Genomic DNA, 15459 nt, shown 5'->3' on the forward strand with positions numbered 1-15459 from the left:
GAACTGTCTCTAAACTGTTACAGGAAAGAGGTGAACAGATAGCCCTCATTGAGGCCTTTGGGTGATAACATGCCAAGCGTGTATATACATTTGGACTCTCTTTGGAGAAGGATTCTATCCCAGTCCCCCTTCCTCTGTCCTCGGATCAAGTGGTCAATACCACAGAATACTACAGCCTTAAGATCTCCATCATGACACAGGTTAACGTGTCTAGACAGAGGTTTATCAGCGTTGTTCCTGATGGTACCGATGTGCTCCAGTACTCTCTGTTTGCGACACCGTTTGGTTTTCCCTACATAAACCTTCCCACATTTACAGATGCCTTGATATATTACACCTGTGCTTAAGCAGTTAATTAAACCACGTATTTGGTATATATTAGTGTTGTTCCAGTTGTTAAATTGTTTAGTGATTTTCATGTATTGACATGCCTTGCATCTTTGACAGGTGTACGATCCTGTGGGTTTTGGTGGGAGCCAGGTCCTTGGTTTCTCCTCCTTGAAATGACTCTGGACCAGTAGATCTCGCAGATTCCTCGCTCGTCTACTGGTCATAGATGGATAGTCCTTGATGACCTCTGTGAGTAGCTCATCAGCCCTTAAGATGTGCCAGTGTTTCTGAAGGATGTTACGAGCTTGAGGCCATTCCCTATTAAAAGTGCTTATGAATCGTATCACTTTCTCTTCTGGAATCAATGGTTTATCCATGATGAGTGATCTCCGAGTAGTGTGTTTTGCTCGTTTATATGCCTTTTTGATGCTTCTTTTGCTGTAGCCCCTGTTCTCAAATCGTTGGCTCATGTTTAGGGATTGTGCCTCAAACTCCTGATCCGTACTGCAGTTACGTCTGAGCCTTAGGAATTGGCCAGTAGGTATACCATTGACTTGGGCTTTTGGGTGGTGGCTGCTTGCCTCCAGAATGTTATTTGTGGCTGTTGCTTTCCTAAAGATGGTAGTGTTGAGGATACCGTCAGTACCTCTAGTTATCTGTAGATCTAGGAAGCACATAGTGTCTCTGTTGTATTCCAAGGTTAGGTGAAGTTTGTACATATTAGTGTTTTGTACTTTGATAAACTCTTTAAGAGCTACCTCTGAGCCTCGCCACAAGACAAGCACATCGTCGATGTAGCGGACCCAGAGGTCAATATGCTCAGTATGTACCTCCATTTCCTCTGTGAATACTACCTGGGATTCCTGCCATCCCAGGTAGAGGTTAGCGTATGTTGGGGCACACTTGGTTCCCATTGCTGTGCCCCTCAGCTGATGATACAGTTTTTTATCGCAACTATTGAGCAGTTTGTGGCAGGCCAGCCCCTCCTCTTCTAGGTATATAATCTCCTAGCAAGGTCCCCTTATTCCACTTCACTTACATGTGAGTATCTGTACTGGTATATACCAGTTTTTAATTGCACTAGGTTATACAAGCATATGCTTTGATATTTTAACCCCTTCTGGGCTTATTTCACATAACACTAGTATGCATTTAGCGTAGGGACCTGCTAAAGAGACTTACCTTGACGTGGTTAGCAGGCGTGGCATTATTTGATCAAAGGATGTATACCAAAAGTCTCCTTTTTTCTTATAGGTATTTACACCATACATATATATATATATTCCCCATTGATTGCTATCCCTATGGGAGAAGCGCAGGGATTCACTTTCTGTTTTGCACATTTGTATGGCCATTTCCTTCACTAGCTGCATGCTCTTTACATGGAGAAGCGCAGTGATTATATTTGTTTTACATTATTTGTTGGGCCGATTTTAATCCTTTGCAGCACGCTCCTAGAGGGCAACACTACTATGGTGTAATTGAATATATTTAGCCAATCACCTGCAACTGCTTATTGAGCAGTTTGTGGCAGGCCAGCCCCTCCTCTTCTAGGTATATAATCTCCTAGCAAGGTCCCCTTATTCCACTTCACTTACATGTGAGTATCTGTACTGGTATATACCAGTTTTTAATTGCACTAGGTTATACAAGCATATGCTTTGATATTTTAACCCCTTCTGGGCTTATTTCACATAACACTAGTATGCATTTAGCGTCGGGACCTGCTAAAGAGACTTACCTTGACGTGGTTAGCAGGCGTGGCATTATTTGATCAAAGGATGTATACCAAAAGTCTCCTTTTTTCTTATAGGTATTTACACCATACATATATATATATATATTCCCCATTGATTGCTATCCCTATGGGAGAAGCGCAGGGATTCACTTTCTGTTTTGCACATTTGTATGGCCATTTCCTTCACTAGCTGCATGCTCTTTACATGGAGAAGCGCAGTGATTATATTTGTTTTACATTATTTGTTGGGCCGATTTTAATCCTTTGCAGCACGCTCCTAGAGGGCAACACTACTATGGTGTAATTGAATATATTTAGCCAATCACCTGCAACTGCTTATTGAGCAGTTTGTGGCAGGCCAGCCCCTCCTCTTCTAGGTATATAATCTCCTAGCAAGGTCCCCTTATTCCACTTCACTTACATGTGAGTATCTGTACTGGTATATACCAGTTTTTAATTGCACTAGGTTATACAAGCATATGCTTTGATATTTTAACCCCTTATGGGCTTATTTCACATAACACTAGTATGAATTTAGCGTAGGGACCTGCTAAAGAGACTTACCTTGACCTGGTTAGCAGGCTTGGCATAATTTGATCAAAGGATGTATACCAAAAGTCTCCTTTTTTCTTATAGGTATTTACACCATACATATATATATATATTCCCCATTGATTGCTATCCCTATGGGAGAAGCGCAGGGATTCACTTTCTGTTTTGCACATTTGTATGGCCATTTCCTTCACTAGCTGCATGCTCTTTACATGGAGAAGCGCAGTGATTATATTTGTTTTACATTATTTGTTGGGCCGATTTTAATCCTTTGCAGCACGCTCCTAGAGGGCAACACTACTATGGTGTAATTGAATATATTTAGCCAATCACCTGCAACTGCTTATTGAGCAGTTTGTGGCAGGCCAGCCCCTCCTCTTCTAGGTATATAATCTCCTAGCAAGGTCCCCTTATTCCACTTCACTTACATGTGAGTATCTGTACTGGTATATACCAGTTTTTAATTGCACTAGGTTATACAAGCATATGCTTTGATATTTTAACCCCTTCTGGGCTTATTTCACATAACACTAGTATGCATTTAGCGTAGGGACCTGCTAAAGAGACTTACCTTGACGTGGTTAGCAGGCGTGGCATTATTTGATCAAAGGATGTATACCAAAAGTCTCCTTTTTTCTTATAGGTATTTACACCATACATATATATATATATATATATATATATATATATATATATATATATATATATATATATTCCCCATTGATTGCTATCCCTATGGGAGAAGCGCAGGGATTCACTTTCTGTTATGCTCAGTATGTACCTCCATTTCCTCTGTGAATACTACCTGGGATTCCTGCCATCCCAGGTAGAGGTTAGCGTATGTTGGGGCACACTTGGTTCCCATTGCTGTGCCCCTCAGCTGATGATACAGTTTTTTATCGAAGAGGAAATAGTTCCTGGTTAATACAAATTTGAGAATCTCCAAAGTAAACATGTTATATTTGTATGCCAGCCGCCTCTTGTATTTAGGAAGTGAGAGACTGCTCTGAGGCCATACTCGTGGTCTATGCTTGTATATAGTCCCTGTATGTCCAAGCTCACAAGTATGGTGTCATTACTGATTCATACATCATCCAATCTTTTAAGGACATCTTTGGTGTCCTTAAGATAGGACGGTAAGCTCATCACAAAAGGTCTTAGTATTCTATCAACATAGGAACTGGCCCGTTCGGTAAGATTGCCTATCCCTGACACAATTGGTCTACCCGGTGGGGGAGTCTTATTTTTGTGCAGTTTAGGCAAGCTATAGAACGTAGCAATCTTAGGGAATTTAACCCAAATGTAGTCATGTTCGTTTTTATTAATGACTTTGTCTTCAAGGCCTTTCTGAAGGATGATGCTTAGTTCTTTATTGTAGGTCATAGTAGGGTCTCCCTCTAATATTTCATAGCATTTTGGGTCTGCTATGAGTCTCAGATTTTCTGTCTTATAATCACTACTACGTTGGATCACCAAATTTCCCCCTTTGTCCGATGGTTTGATGACTATGTCATCGTTCATAGTCAGTTCCTTCAGTTCTTTTCTTTCATGAACTGTAAGATTATCTGGTAGTCGGCCCAGGGTCAGATGTTCAAGATGAAGTTCTCAAACTCGCTGGAAGTCTCAGCTAAGTCTCAGCTAAATCCTCTTATACGTTGTCTGTAAGTATCATCGAGCTCTGTTATGTTATGTTTTAAACCATTCATTCATCACCAGAGTGTGAACCTTAGTGCTGTATTTGGGTTCTATCTCTACCCTACTTTCTTCTGTGCATATACCCAAAGCACTGTTCACTAGTCACTTGTCAGTGGCAGTAGCAGGGGCTCCCCTATTGCTTTACCTATTATCATTAAGGTTGTCTTTACCTTATTCTGTCCCTAGCTCGCCCTATTCCCATACAACCATGTCAGGATTCCTGTCTGGTCTACCTGATTTTCAAACATGGCAAAAGGAGGCAGAGGATGTTTTCTCCAGCGAGTTTGAGGGAGAAGATACCTCTGCACAACCTAGTATCTCAAAATTCTTCACAGAGCTCGACGATACTTACAGACAACGTATAAGTGCGTGGTGGGAAATATTTCGTTTTGAAAACTACCTGACGGCTGAACTCATCCCTAGAGGCCTACGTGCCAATGTTGCCCCAGCATATAACATAGTGGATGAGGACTTTATTAGATCCTGGGAACTGGTTTTAAAACAGTGTTCTATCATGCTGATGAACTTACTATTAGAATACCAGAAAGACAAACTGAAAACTATAGAGAGTGAACTTGAACAGAAACTATCAGAGGTCGATACATGGAGATATAATCCTAAATTCACAGAACTTGAAGGCAAACTAGAGACTAATCTAGACAAATTTGCCAAGGAACTAAAGGAACGCAAGGGTATTAAGTACGCAAGAGATAAAAAAAGATTTCCAAGACAATAAGATCTTTCGCTATAAACTCGCCAAAAAGAAACCTAAAAACAGTATACCAGATCAGGCCTCATCCACTGAATGGGAGAAATCAGACAGTGAGGATGAAAGAGCAAACTCACTCCTAACTGAAGGCATGGTGAATCAGATAGCCACCACCTCTCACCTTCCCTCCCAGGTTCCTTTTTTAGAGCCAAACAGAACGGCATCAGACCAAAGAGGAAGAGGAAAACCAGAAGAGGGAAAGGTCTGGGCACTAAGGAATCGGGCCACAGGACAACAATACCCCAAGAAGAGGGGGAAACCTCCGAGATATTAGACCATGATAAACTACAAGTAGTGAATCTGTCAGATATGATCATAAACAAACACCACTTGAAATTACTCTGCAAGGGCCTATCCTATTCACCTACAGCAAGCATGGACCTATTTGAATGGGTCAAAGACACCAACTTATTTGGGAGGAAGCTTAAACTTCATAAGTTCTTCCGTATGAGAGAAATCAGGATAGCTAACTCTCTTGAAGTTACACCTCTCGATACACAAGACTTTGAAGTATACCATAACCTTGAGGCATTACTTGAAGAAAGCAATAGAACACCAGGGGAAGGCCCAAACACAGATTTACGTCCCAACTCCAAGTTTATACCATTTAGTGATAATTTCGCTAATATTGATGTTTTTGTTGATCTGGTCACCAGGGATCTTGAACATCTGACCCTGGGCCGACTACCAGATAATCTTACAGTTCACGAAAGAAAAGCACTGAAGGAACTGACTATGAACGATGACATAGTCATCAAATGATCGGACAAAGGGGGAAATTTGGTGATCCAACGTAGTAGTGATTATAAGACAGAAAATCTGAGACTCCTAGCAGATCCAAAATGCTATGAAATATTAGAGGGAGACCTTACTATGACCTACAATAAAGAACTAAGCATCATCCTTCAGAAAGGCCTTGAAGACAAAATCATTAATAAAAACGAACATGACTACATTTGGGTTAAATTCCCTAAGATTGCTACATTTTATAGCTTGCCTAAACTGCACAAAAATAAGACTCCCCTACCGGGTGGACCAATTGTGTCAGGGATAGGCAATCTTACCGATCGGGCCAGTTCCTATGTTGATAGAATACTAAGACCTTTTGTGATGACCTTACCGTCCTATCTTAAGGACACCAAAGATGTCCTTAAAAGATTGGATGATGTATGTATCAGTAATGACACCATACTTGTGAGCTTGGACGTAGAGGGACTATATACTGTACAAGCATAGACCACGAGTATGGCCTCAGAGCAGTCTCTCACTTCCTAAATACAAGTGGCGGCTGGCATACCAAACACAACATCTTTACTTTGGAGATTCTCACATTTGTATTAACCAGGAACTATTTCCTCTTCGATAAAAAACTGTATCATCAGCTGAGGGGCACAGCAATGGGAACCAAGTGTGCCCCAACATACGCTAACCTCTACCTGGGATGGCAGGAATCCCAGGTAGTATTCACAGAGGAAATGGAGGTACATACTGAGCATATTGACCTCTGGGTCCGCTACATCGACGATGTGCTTGTCTTGTGGCGAGGCTCAGAGGTAGCTCTTAAAGAGTTTATCAAAGTACTAAACACTAATATGTACAACCTTCACCTAACCTTGGAATAAAACAGAGACACTATGTGCTTCCTAGATCTACAGATAACTAGAGGTACCGACGGTATCCTCAACACTACCATCTTTAGGAAAGCAACAGCCACAAATAACATTCTGGAGGCAAGCAGCCACCACCCAAAAGCCAACGTCAATGGTATACCTACTGGCCAATTCCTAAGGCTCAGACGTAACTGCAGTACGGATCAGGAGTTTGAGGCACAATCCCTAAACATGAGCCAACGATTTGAGAACAGGGGCTACAGCAAAAGAAGCATCAAAAAGGCATATAAACGAGCAAAACACACTACTCGGAGATCACTCATCATGGATAAACCATTGAGTCCACAAGAGAAAGTGATACGATTCATAAGCACTTTTTTTTTTATAACTTTGGTTTTATTGAGTTTTTCAGCAAAGAACATGTACAACAAAATCTTCATCATACATTGTACAAAGGAATTGTGTTACAAACTAACATTTCTCACAAGCAGGTATTGGGATACAGCTAACAGAAAAATAAAAATAAAATAAAGGGGGGGGGGATGTAGGGGAGAGAGGGGACAGGGAAGGGGGGAGGGGGATGGTGGTGTGGTGCGGGAGTCAACCCCACTAGGACTAATAGAATCGTGGAGTTTCAACTCCTAAAGGTTGTTATATCCTTAGCCCCTCTAGGGGAACCTATCCACCCGATGTCTTAGATACCCACTTCACGAGCCTGCCGAGGGTGTTCTTGGCAATATGTGTTCTGCGTGATTCCTACACTCAGCGTTATTCAAGGGAAAACGCATCTATTACTATCAAAGCAGGATAGTATCTCTTCCTACTCCCGGGATGTCCCTCTGGTCCAACCAAGGTGTCCAGGTTTTTAGATAAATTTCGCCAGTGTCATTAACTAGACTTGTTAGTTTCTCCATCTGGCATACAAACCAAATTCTGTTCCGAATCTTGGGAATTAGGGGAATTTCGGGTTGCTTCCATAATGCTGCGATCTCGCACCGAGTAGCTGTTGCGAAATAAGCAACCAGTTTATTACTTGATTTAGTCCACCCCAAGGACGGTCTGTTCAGCAGAAACCGCCACGAGTCCATGGAAATTTTAAGATTTAGAATCTTCTCAAGCCAATCTCTGATTTTTCACCAAAGCGGTCTAATCCTCGGGCAAGACCACAGCATATGTAGCAAATCAGCCATTGCTCCGCACTGTCTAGGGCACAGGGGGGAGTACCCTGGTACGAATTTAGATAATTTCAAGGGAGTGTGATACCATCGCATTAAAACTTTATATGCGTTTTCCCTTAAAGTTGTGCATATAGAGCTCTTGGCAGATGCCGTAATTATTCTAGCCCACTCTTCAGTCTCTAGAACTTCACCTAGATCTCTCTCCCACTGATCCATGTACCTCAATTTGTGGTCAGCTTGTACTCCTGAACCGATCACCTCTTTGTACAACAGCGATATGAGTCCCCTGGTATCCGTCTCAACTAGACAGAGCTTTTCAAACTTGGTTAGTGGGGGTCGTGGGGCAATGCTAATGTAAAATGCTCGCAGTTGGAGAAATCTAAATATTTCTGAGGGGGGGATGTTTGATTCCTCTCTAATTTGTGCAAAGGGCTTCATATCTTTGCTCCCCTCTATGTCTCGGAGTCTATGTATGCCTAATTGTTTCCAAATTGAAAATTCCTTTCTGTACAGGCCTGGAGCAAAATCCGGGTTGCCCCATAATGGAGTCATCAGAGATCCTCTAGATAGCAGATTACATTTACTTTTATTGGCCTCCCAGATAGCCAGCGAGTTCGCCACTGAGGCCAGCGGCTTATTCAGCAGCTTCAAGGCTGTTTTGGGTAACCATATCAAGCTTTTTAACTCTATTGGGGAGCAAGCTTCACTTTCCAATGCAACCCACCTTTTCGAATCCGGGTTTACGTGCCATTGGGAGATTTGGCTTAATTGTGCCGCTTTGTAATAAGATAGCAGACAAGGTACCGCCAGGCCCCCTTCCAATGTTGGCTTTTTTAGAATTATACCCTTTACTCTCGGTTTTTTTCCTTCCCATATGAATTTGGATATAGCAGACTGAAGTGAGAGTATATCCGTCAGTCTGAGTGGCACCGGTAATGTCTGGAACAAATATAGTATGCGTGGGAGGAGAGTCATCTTTATACTATGTATCCGCCCGATCCATGAGATTTTAAAAGACGCCCACTTTCTCAGCTCTTCCTTCAGATCGCGGATCAGTTTGGGGAAGTTCGCCTGGTAGATACTATTGTAATCTTTGGGGATTATAACCCCTAGGTATTTCACCCCTTTCTTCGGCCAATTAAAGTTGAAATTGAGCTGTATCAACTTTTCTGTCTCTTTCGGGAGGCTTATATTCAGGGCTTCAGACTTAGATTGGTTGATCTTAAAGCCTGATATATCCTTAAATTTCCCTAGCAAGTTGAATAGGTTCGGTAAGGAAGTGAGTGGCCTTGAGATTGTGAGCAAGACATCATCTGCGTAAAGAGCTATTTTATGCGTTTGTGTGCCTGCCTCGATGCCTCCCACATCTGGATTATTTCTAATCTGTGCCGCTAAGGGCTCTATACACATTGCGAATAGAAGGGGGGATAATGGGCACCCCTGTCTGGTGCCGCTTCTGATTTGGAACGGGTCCGACGGAAATCCCTGGTGGATCACCCTGGCTGCCGGTCCCTGGTATAGTGACAGGATAGCATTGATCACCCGCACTCCCATCCCAAACTCTCCAAGCGTGGCCCTCAGATATGGCCAGTCAATCCTGTCGAAAGCTTTTTCAGCATCCAGACTCAACATCATAACTGGGATCTTACGTGTATTGGCTATATCTATCAGATCAATGATCCGTCGGGTGTTATCTGCAGCTTGTCAACCCTTAATAAACCCGACTTGATCTGGATGTATGAGTCTGGGCAGGATGTGACTTAATCGATTGGCCAGCAATTTAGCATATATTTTGATATCGGTGTTAATGAGCGAAATGGGCCTGTAGCTTGAGCAATCTAATGGGTCTTTCCCAGGCTTATAAATTACTGAGATGGACGCTTTGAGCATCTGATCCGGGAATGCAGCCCCGTCTAGCACCGCATTGAACATTCTGAGGAGGTGAGGCCCCAGGAGCTCAATATATTTTTTATAATAAAGGTTGGAGAACCCATCAGGTCCAGGTGCCTTGGCGGGTTTGAGGCTCTGGATAACCTGGGTAAGTTCCTCTAAAGTAAAATCTGCTCCTAAAACTTCCCTTTCCGAACCATTCAGTCTTGGTAGGTGTGCGCCCTTCAGGAAATCCTTCATGGCCCTTTTGGTTTTACCATTATGTGCCACCTTTTCACCATTATAGAGGTTCTCATAGAAACTCCTGAATTCCTCCACTCTCAGTTTTGGGTTAGCTGTTTTGGCTCCTGTTTTTAGCCTTAACTCCCGAATACTATAATTTGGCTGTCTATTCCTCAATTTGTTGGCCAGTAAGGTATCTGGTTTGTTTGACTTATCATAGAATAGCCTTTTGGACCAACTCACCGTGTTGTCTGCCTGGGAGGTCAAGACTAGGTTAAGCTCGACTCTAGTATCTTGAATTTCTTTGAGAAGGGCCGGACTCTGATCTCGCTTATGTTTGAGTAGTAATTCTCTAAGCTTATTTTGTAAAGTATTGATTTTCCAATTCCTTTCTCTTTTTCTTTTAGCCGCTAATTTAATTAGGGTCCCCCTCAAGGTTGCCTTGTGTGCTTCCCACAGTACAAGGTGGGATTGAACACTACCCGTATTAATTTGGAAGAATTGATCTATCTCTTTACTAATTATTTGTTCAGACCCTGGGACCTTCAACAGTGCCTCATTAAGTTTCCAATTTGCTCCCGGCCTGTCCAGAAATTTTTGTGTGCACCGTAGCTCTATAGGTGCGTGATCCGACCATGAAATATCATGGATCCCTGAGTGGGGGATCTTTGGGACAAGTCTGCTAGAGACAAAGAAGTAATTGATTCTGCTATAGGATAAATGGGGGTGCGAGAAAAAGGTGTAATCTCTTTCTACCGGGTGCATCTCCCTCCAAATGTCTATTAGTTGGTTATCTCTAAGACCTTTCAGGAGGGCATCTATATATGACTTTTTGTTAGCCTGACCTGTCCATCCCTGGGTTGATCGCTATATTGAAATCCCCTGCCACAATTAAATCACCCTTGGCCACTGATCTCAGTGTATCAAAGAACCCGTTAATGAATGAGGGGTCTTGCTCACATGGAGCGTATATCGTAGCTAGCGTTATAGGCTGGGCTTGTATAGTGCCTACTAAGACTAGGTATCTACCTTCTTTATCTCTCTTAACCACCTCTTCTATAAATGGGACGTTGTTATGAAGCAGATTGCCACTCCTCTCTTCTTTTCCGTCTTTGCAGAGGAAAGGTAAAACCGCTAAAAGCTCTTATCCCAAAATTTGGGGGCACTTTTGCCGCTAAAGTGCATCTCTTGTAGAAACACTACGTCGGCCCGCTTGCGTTTGTAATCCGCTATAGCTAGTCGGCGTTTGCCCGGGCTATTTAAACCTTTAGTGTTGTGGGAAATCATAGTCAACGACATAGTGTAGTTGGGTTGTTGTTATCGCTGTAAGTGCTGTCTATATTGTAGGCCCCTATAACCTCTGAGCTCTCAGGCCCAGCTACTTCAGTCGGGGGTTGCGCCCGCACCACAGAGGGAGGGGGAGGAAGGGGGGGTGGGGAAGGGTAGGGGGGAACAAAACAATTGAGGGGCTGAAGCTGACCTTGGTCAGCAATGGTTCCTTGGCCCTCAGGCGAACCTTGCGCCCTGGAATGCCCGGTGGGGGCTTCCTAACTCCCAACCACATCTCGTGGCCGGGTGCCCGAGGGACTTGTCTGTGCATGATGGAGTGACCCATTCGTGCACAGCTTGAGTCGCAGGCGGCCGGCCCAGGTGGTCCCGAACCTGGCACCATCTACGCAATATATGTAAGCAATATAGAGAGAGAAAGAGAAAAAAGGAAGCAATGCTTCTCCCCTTCCTCTCCCTCTCTCTTTGGCATACGTTATCTGTCATAGCAAACCGACATGTGTAAATCACAAAAACTATTTACAGTGAAACAGTAGAACTAGTTATGTCCTTTTCGTCTTCCCCAGCCTTCTTTGTGTCGTCTCCCAATATGACTGGTGGCGATCATAGTGTCCCAATAGAGTATGCGGTGTGTGGCCCCCCTCTCCTCTCAGCCGTGGGCTACTCCCGTGGGGGTCTCCCCCTTACGCTAAGTGTGACCTAGAGTTAACATTTATGATAGACAGAGTAGTGAAAAGTCTCGGACTGTAGCCTCCATCATCTCTCCTGTGCGTATCGTTTATTCACGTCATCCCTCCCCCCCCTTCCCTTGCTACCGGACTCTTTGACTCCATAGATTGGGTGCTGATTGTTCTGGAGTCCTCGGGTAAATGGTGTCTGGTCCCAGAGCAGCGACCATGTGTGGCGATGTTTTCTTAGATAGCCACCCCTCTCGACGATACAGCCCCGAACTCCCCGCTCCTCCTCTCAGGAGCTCCCGACTGTAAGGGTTGGAGAGAGATGTTAATTATATAACAATGTATAGGGGCATTACTCCCTGAGAGGGAACCACCTTCAACTTACTCTTCCTATCTCTCCAACTTCCAAGCTCTCTCCCATGTGATTATCATCCTCTCTCCCTCTCCTACCTCCCTTCCAGAAGCAGGGCCCTTTCTCTTGTTTACGAGGGTGTTCTCTCGTCTTTGCATATCCCCTTTCTAGTTTCTCTATTCTTCCCTCCCCCGCCCTTTCTGACCCCCTCCTGCTTTTCCTCTCCCTGTTCTCTCCTCCTTCCCCAATACTCTTCGTCCTTTCCACCTGTCATCCTTCCCTTCTCTGACCCCTTCCTGCTCTCTCCGGTTACCTTCCCAACCTCCCTCCTCTCTCCTCTTACCATCCTCTGTGCCTCCTCCTGGTCCCCCCTCCCCCCCCTCTCCCCTCCCTCCCCGCCACGAGGCAGCCCTCAGTCTTTGCGCTTGCTCCCTGACGGCTCCACCCGCTGCCAGGAAGCCGCCGGAGTAGGAGCTTCATCGGGAGCCTGTCGTTCGGGGCTCGGGGGAGAGACCGGTAAGTCCAACTTTTTTAAGAATTCTGCGCCTCTCTCTAGGTGTTTCAGGGTAATGGCCACTCCGTTTTTGATTACCATTAAGCCGAAGGGAAAAAGCCAGCGGTAGCGAATTCCATGATCCCTTAGGGCTCTGGTGACAGCTGCGAGAGCTCTCCTTTTTAACAGGGTTTGTGGGGCCAGATCCTGGAAGACCTGCAGTCTCACCCCTTCAAATTCCAGGGTCTTGGCAGCTCGGGCAATTTGGCACACCTTATCTTTAATTTTGAAATAATGAAGCCTAATGATGATGTCCCTCGGGGGGTCACCCTGTTGTGGTCTAGACCTCAGGGCCCGGTGACATCTGTCGAATTGCAGTTCCGCCTCACTTTTATCTGGCAATATATGTTGGAGCCAGTTTGCGGTGAAGTCCTCTGGATCTGACACGGATTCCGGGACCCCTCGCAGGTGTATGTTGTTACGCCTGTCCCGGTTCTCCGCGTCCTCCTGCCGGTCCTGCAAGTCAGCAATCTGTCTGTGTATTTGGGCCATAGACTTGTCATTTTTTTGAAGGTAAGTAGCATGTGCGTCAACTTTATTCTCAAGTGTGTTTGTTCTCTCACCTATGCTGTCTATGTCCTGCCTAAGCTTCCATAATTCCTTTTGGAAGAAGGTCTTCTTGTCCGAGCAAAATGCCTTCATATCAGTTCTCGTGACCCAGTCCTGATCTGCGGCCCCCGCTTTGCTTGCGGGTCTGCTCGTGGACCTGTCGCTTTCAGAGTCTGAGCCCGCCATTTGCCCGCTGTCTTCCCCTCCACTCACTAGCGTCGGCTCTCCTTTTTGGAAATAGTCGGTTACCACGGAGGTTCTTTTGCGTGTAGCCACTTTCTTTGGCATCCTTAGGTGTTCCGATTTCTAGGCTGCTGTGTTTCACTGCTGATCGTCGTTTTTTTATGCTTTTATTATCTAATATCGGTGCCGGCTGGGACGGAGCCTCTCACTTAGGCATCCATAACCCTAGCCGCCGCGCATGCGTCTCTATTCTTTATTTTTTTAATCTTAGGTGGCCATGCATTGGGGGGCTCAAACATCAGAGGAGGCGTTTCTGCCCAGTGACTGTATGATTCTAACAGCAGTTTAGTGAGGCAAGGTGATCTCTCCCCCTCCTCCCCCAGTTGCAGCACTCCGCTCCTCTAATCTGCTTTTCTTGATTTCAGGAAACCAAATTGTACCAATTTGTTGTTGCAGGCAGTGTATTGTCTTTTAAATTAGCTTTTGCAGGTGGTTTTACAGTCTCAACCGGCTCGTGGCTTGGTTAGGCTGCTTTTTTTTTTTCCCCTGTATATTTATTTATTTATTGGCCTGTGGGGAGCTGTTTCTTTAAATCAGCCCTGCGGCGGCCATTTTGGATTTGGCTGACACGCAGGCTGGAACGCAGGGAGCTCGGCGGCTCCAGTCCCTGCCGAAGCTCTGCCCAGACCTCCCCTGGTACAGGAAGGCGGAGGGAAGCGGAGGGGGTGCTGGAATGCAGGGGGTAGACCGGGACGGCCCACGACTCACCCCGCGCGGCCGCTGGTCAGGGGGAGATAGATGCGGTGCTCAGCCCCCTCTCCTTTACTGAGCGGCCATTTTAGGCAGCCAGCAACCGCACCACTTCAGCAAGCACCACCTATGGCCCCAATCCTCTCCCCCCACAGCGGAGTGTAGTGTACAGATGAAGGGAGGAACAGAGAGGTGCTCTCCGACCGGGGGCAGGTATGTCTGTCTACTGTATGTACACTAAATCTGGTAGCTCACAATAGTCTGGCGGCAGCACTCAGTTGTGTTTTCTCCCCCGGCTCACCGCGTCTCAGCCTGCCCTGGAACTCAGCATTCAGGCGCAATTTTGTGGGTTTAGTCAGCGTTTTGAGGGGCTGCCGATTATGTGGGCATAAGGTTTGATCTCCCCTCGATAATACTGTAATAAGTCCTGATTTGGATAGAGGGATTTTTCCCCCTGTTGAAAAAAGCTTTTAATGGGTTTCTTAAGTATTTTTTTCTGCCTTTATTTTCATTTTGTTGGGGTCTTTAGGACGGAGCTCTCCTGCCACACGTCTATCCTGCCTGGTGTCTTGGCCACGCCCCCGATTCATAAGCACTTTTAATAGGGAATGGCCTCAAGCTCGTAACATCCTTCAGAAACACTGGCACATCTTAAGGGCTGATGAGCTACTCACAGGGGTCATCAAGGACTATCCATCTATGACCAGTAGACGAGCGAGGAATCTGCGAGATCTACTGGTCCAGAGTAATTTCAAGGAGGAGACACCAAGGACCTGGCTCCCACCAAAACCCACAGGATCGTACACCTGTCAAAGATGCAAGGCATGTCAATACATGAAAATCACTAAACAATTTAACAACTGCAACAACACTAAGATATACCAAATACATGGTTTTATTAACTGCCTAAGCACAGGTGTAATATATCAAGGCATCTGTAAATGTGGGAAGGTTTATGTAGGGAAAACCAAACGGTGTCTCAAACAGAGAGTACTGGAGCACATCGGTACTATCAGGAACAACGCTGATAAACCTCTGTCTAGACACGTTAACCTGTGTCATGGCGAAGATCTTAAGGCTGTAGTATTCTGTGGTATTGACCACTTGATCCGAGGACAGAGGAA

This window comes from Ascaphus truei, chromosome 3 (genome assembly GCF_040206685.1).
Source record: "Ascaphus truei isolate aAscTru1 chromosome 3, aAscTru1.hap1, whole genome shotgun sequence".
NCBI classification, from domain to species: domain Eukaryota; kingdom Metazoa; phylum Chordata; class Amphibia; order Anura; family Ascaphidae; genus Ascaphus; species Ascaphus truei.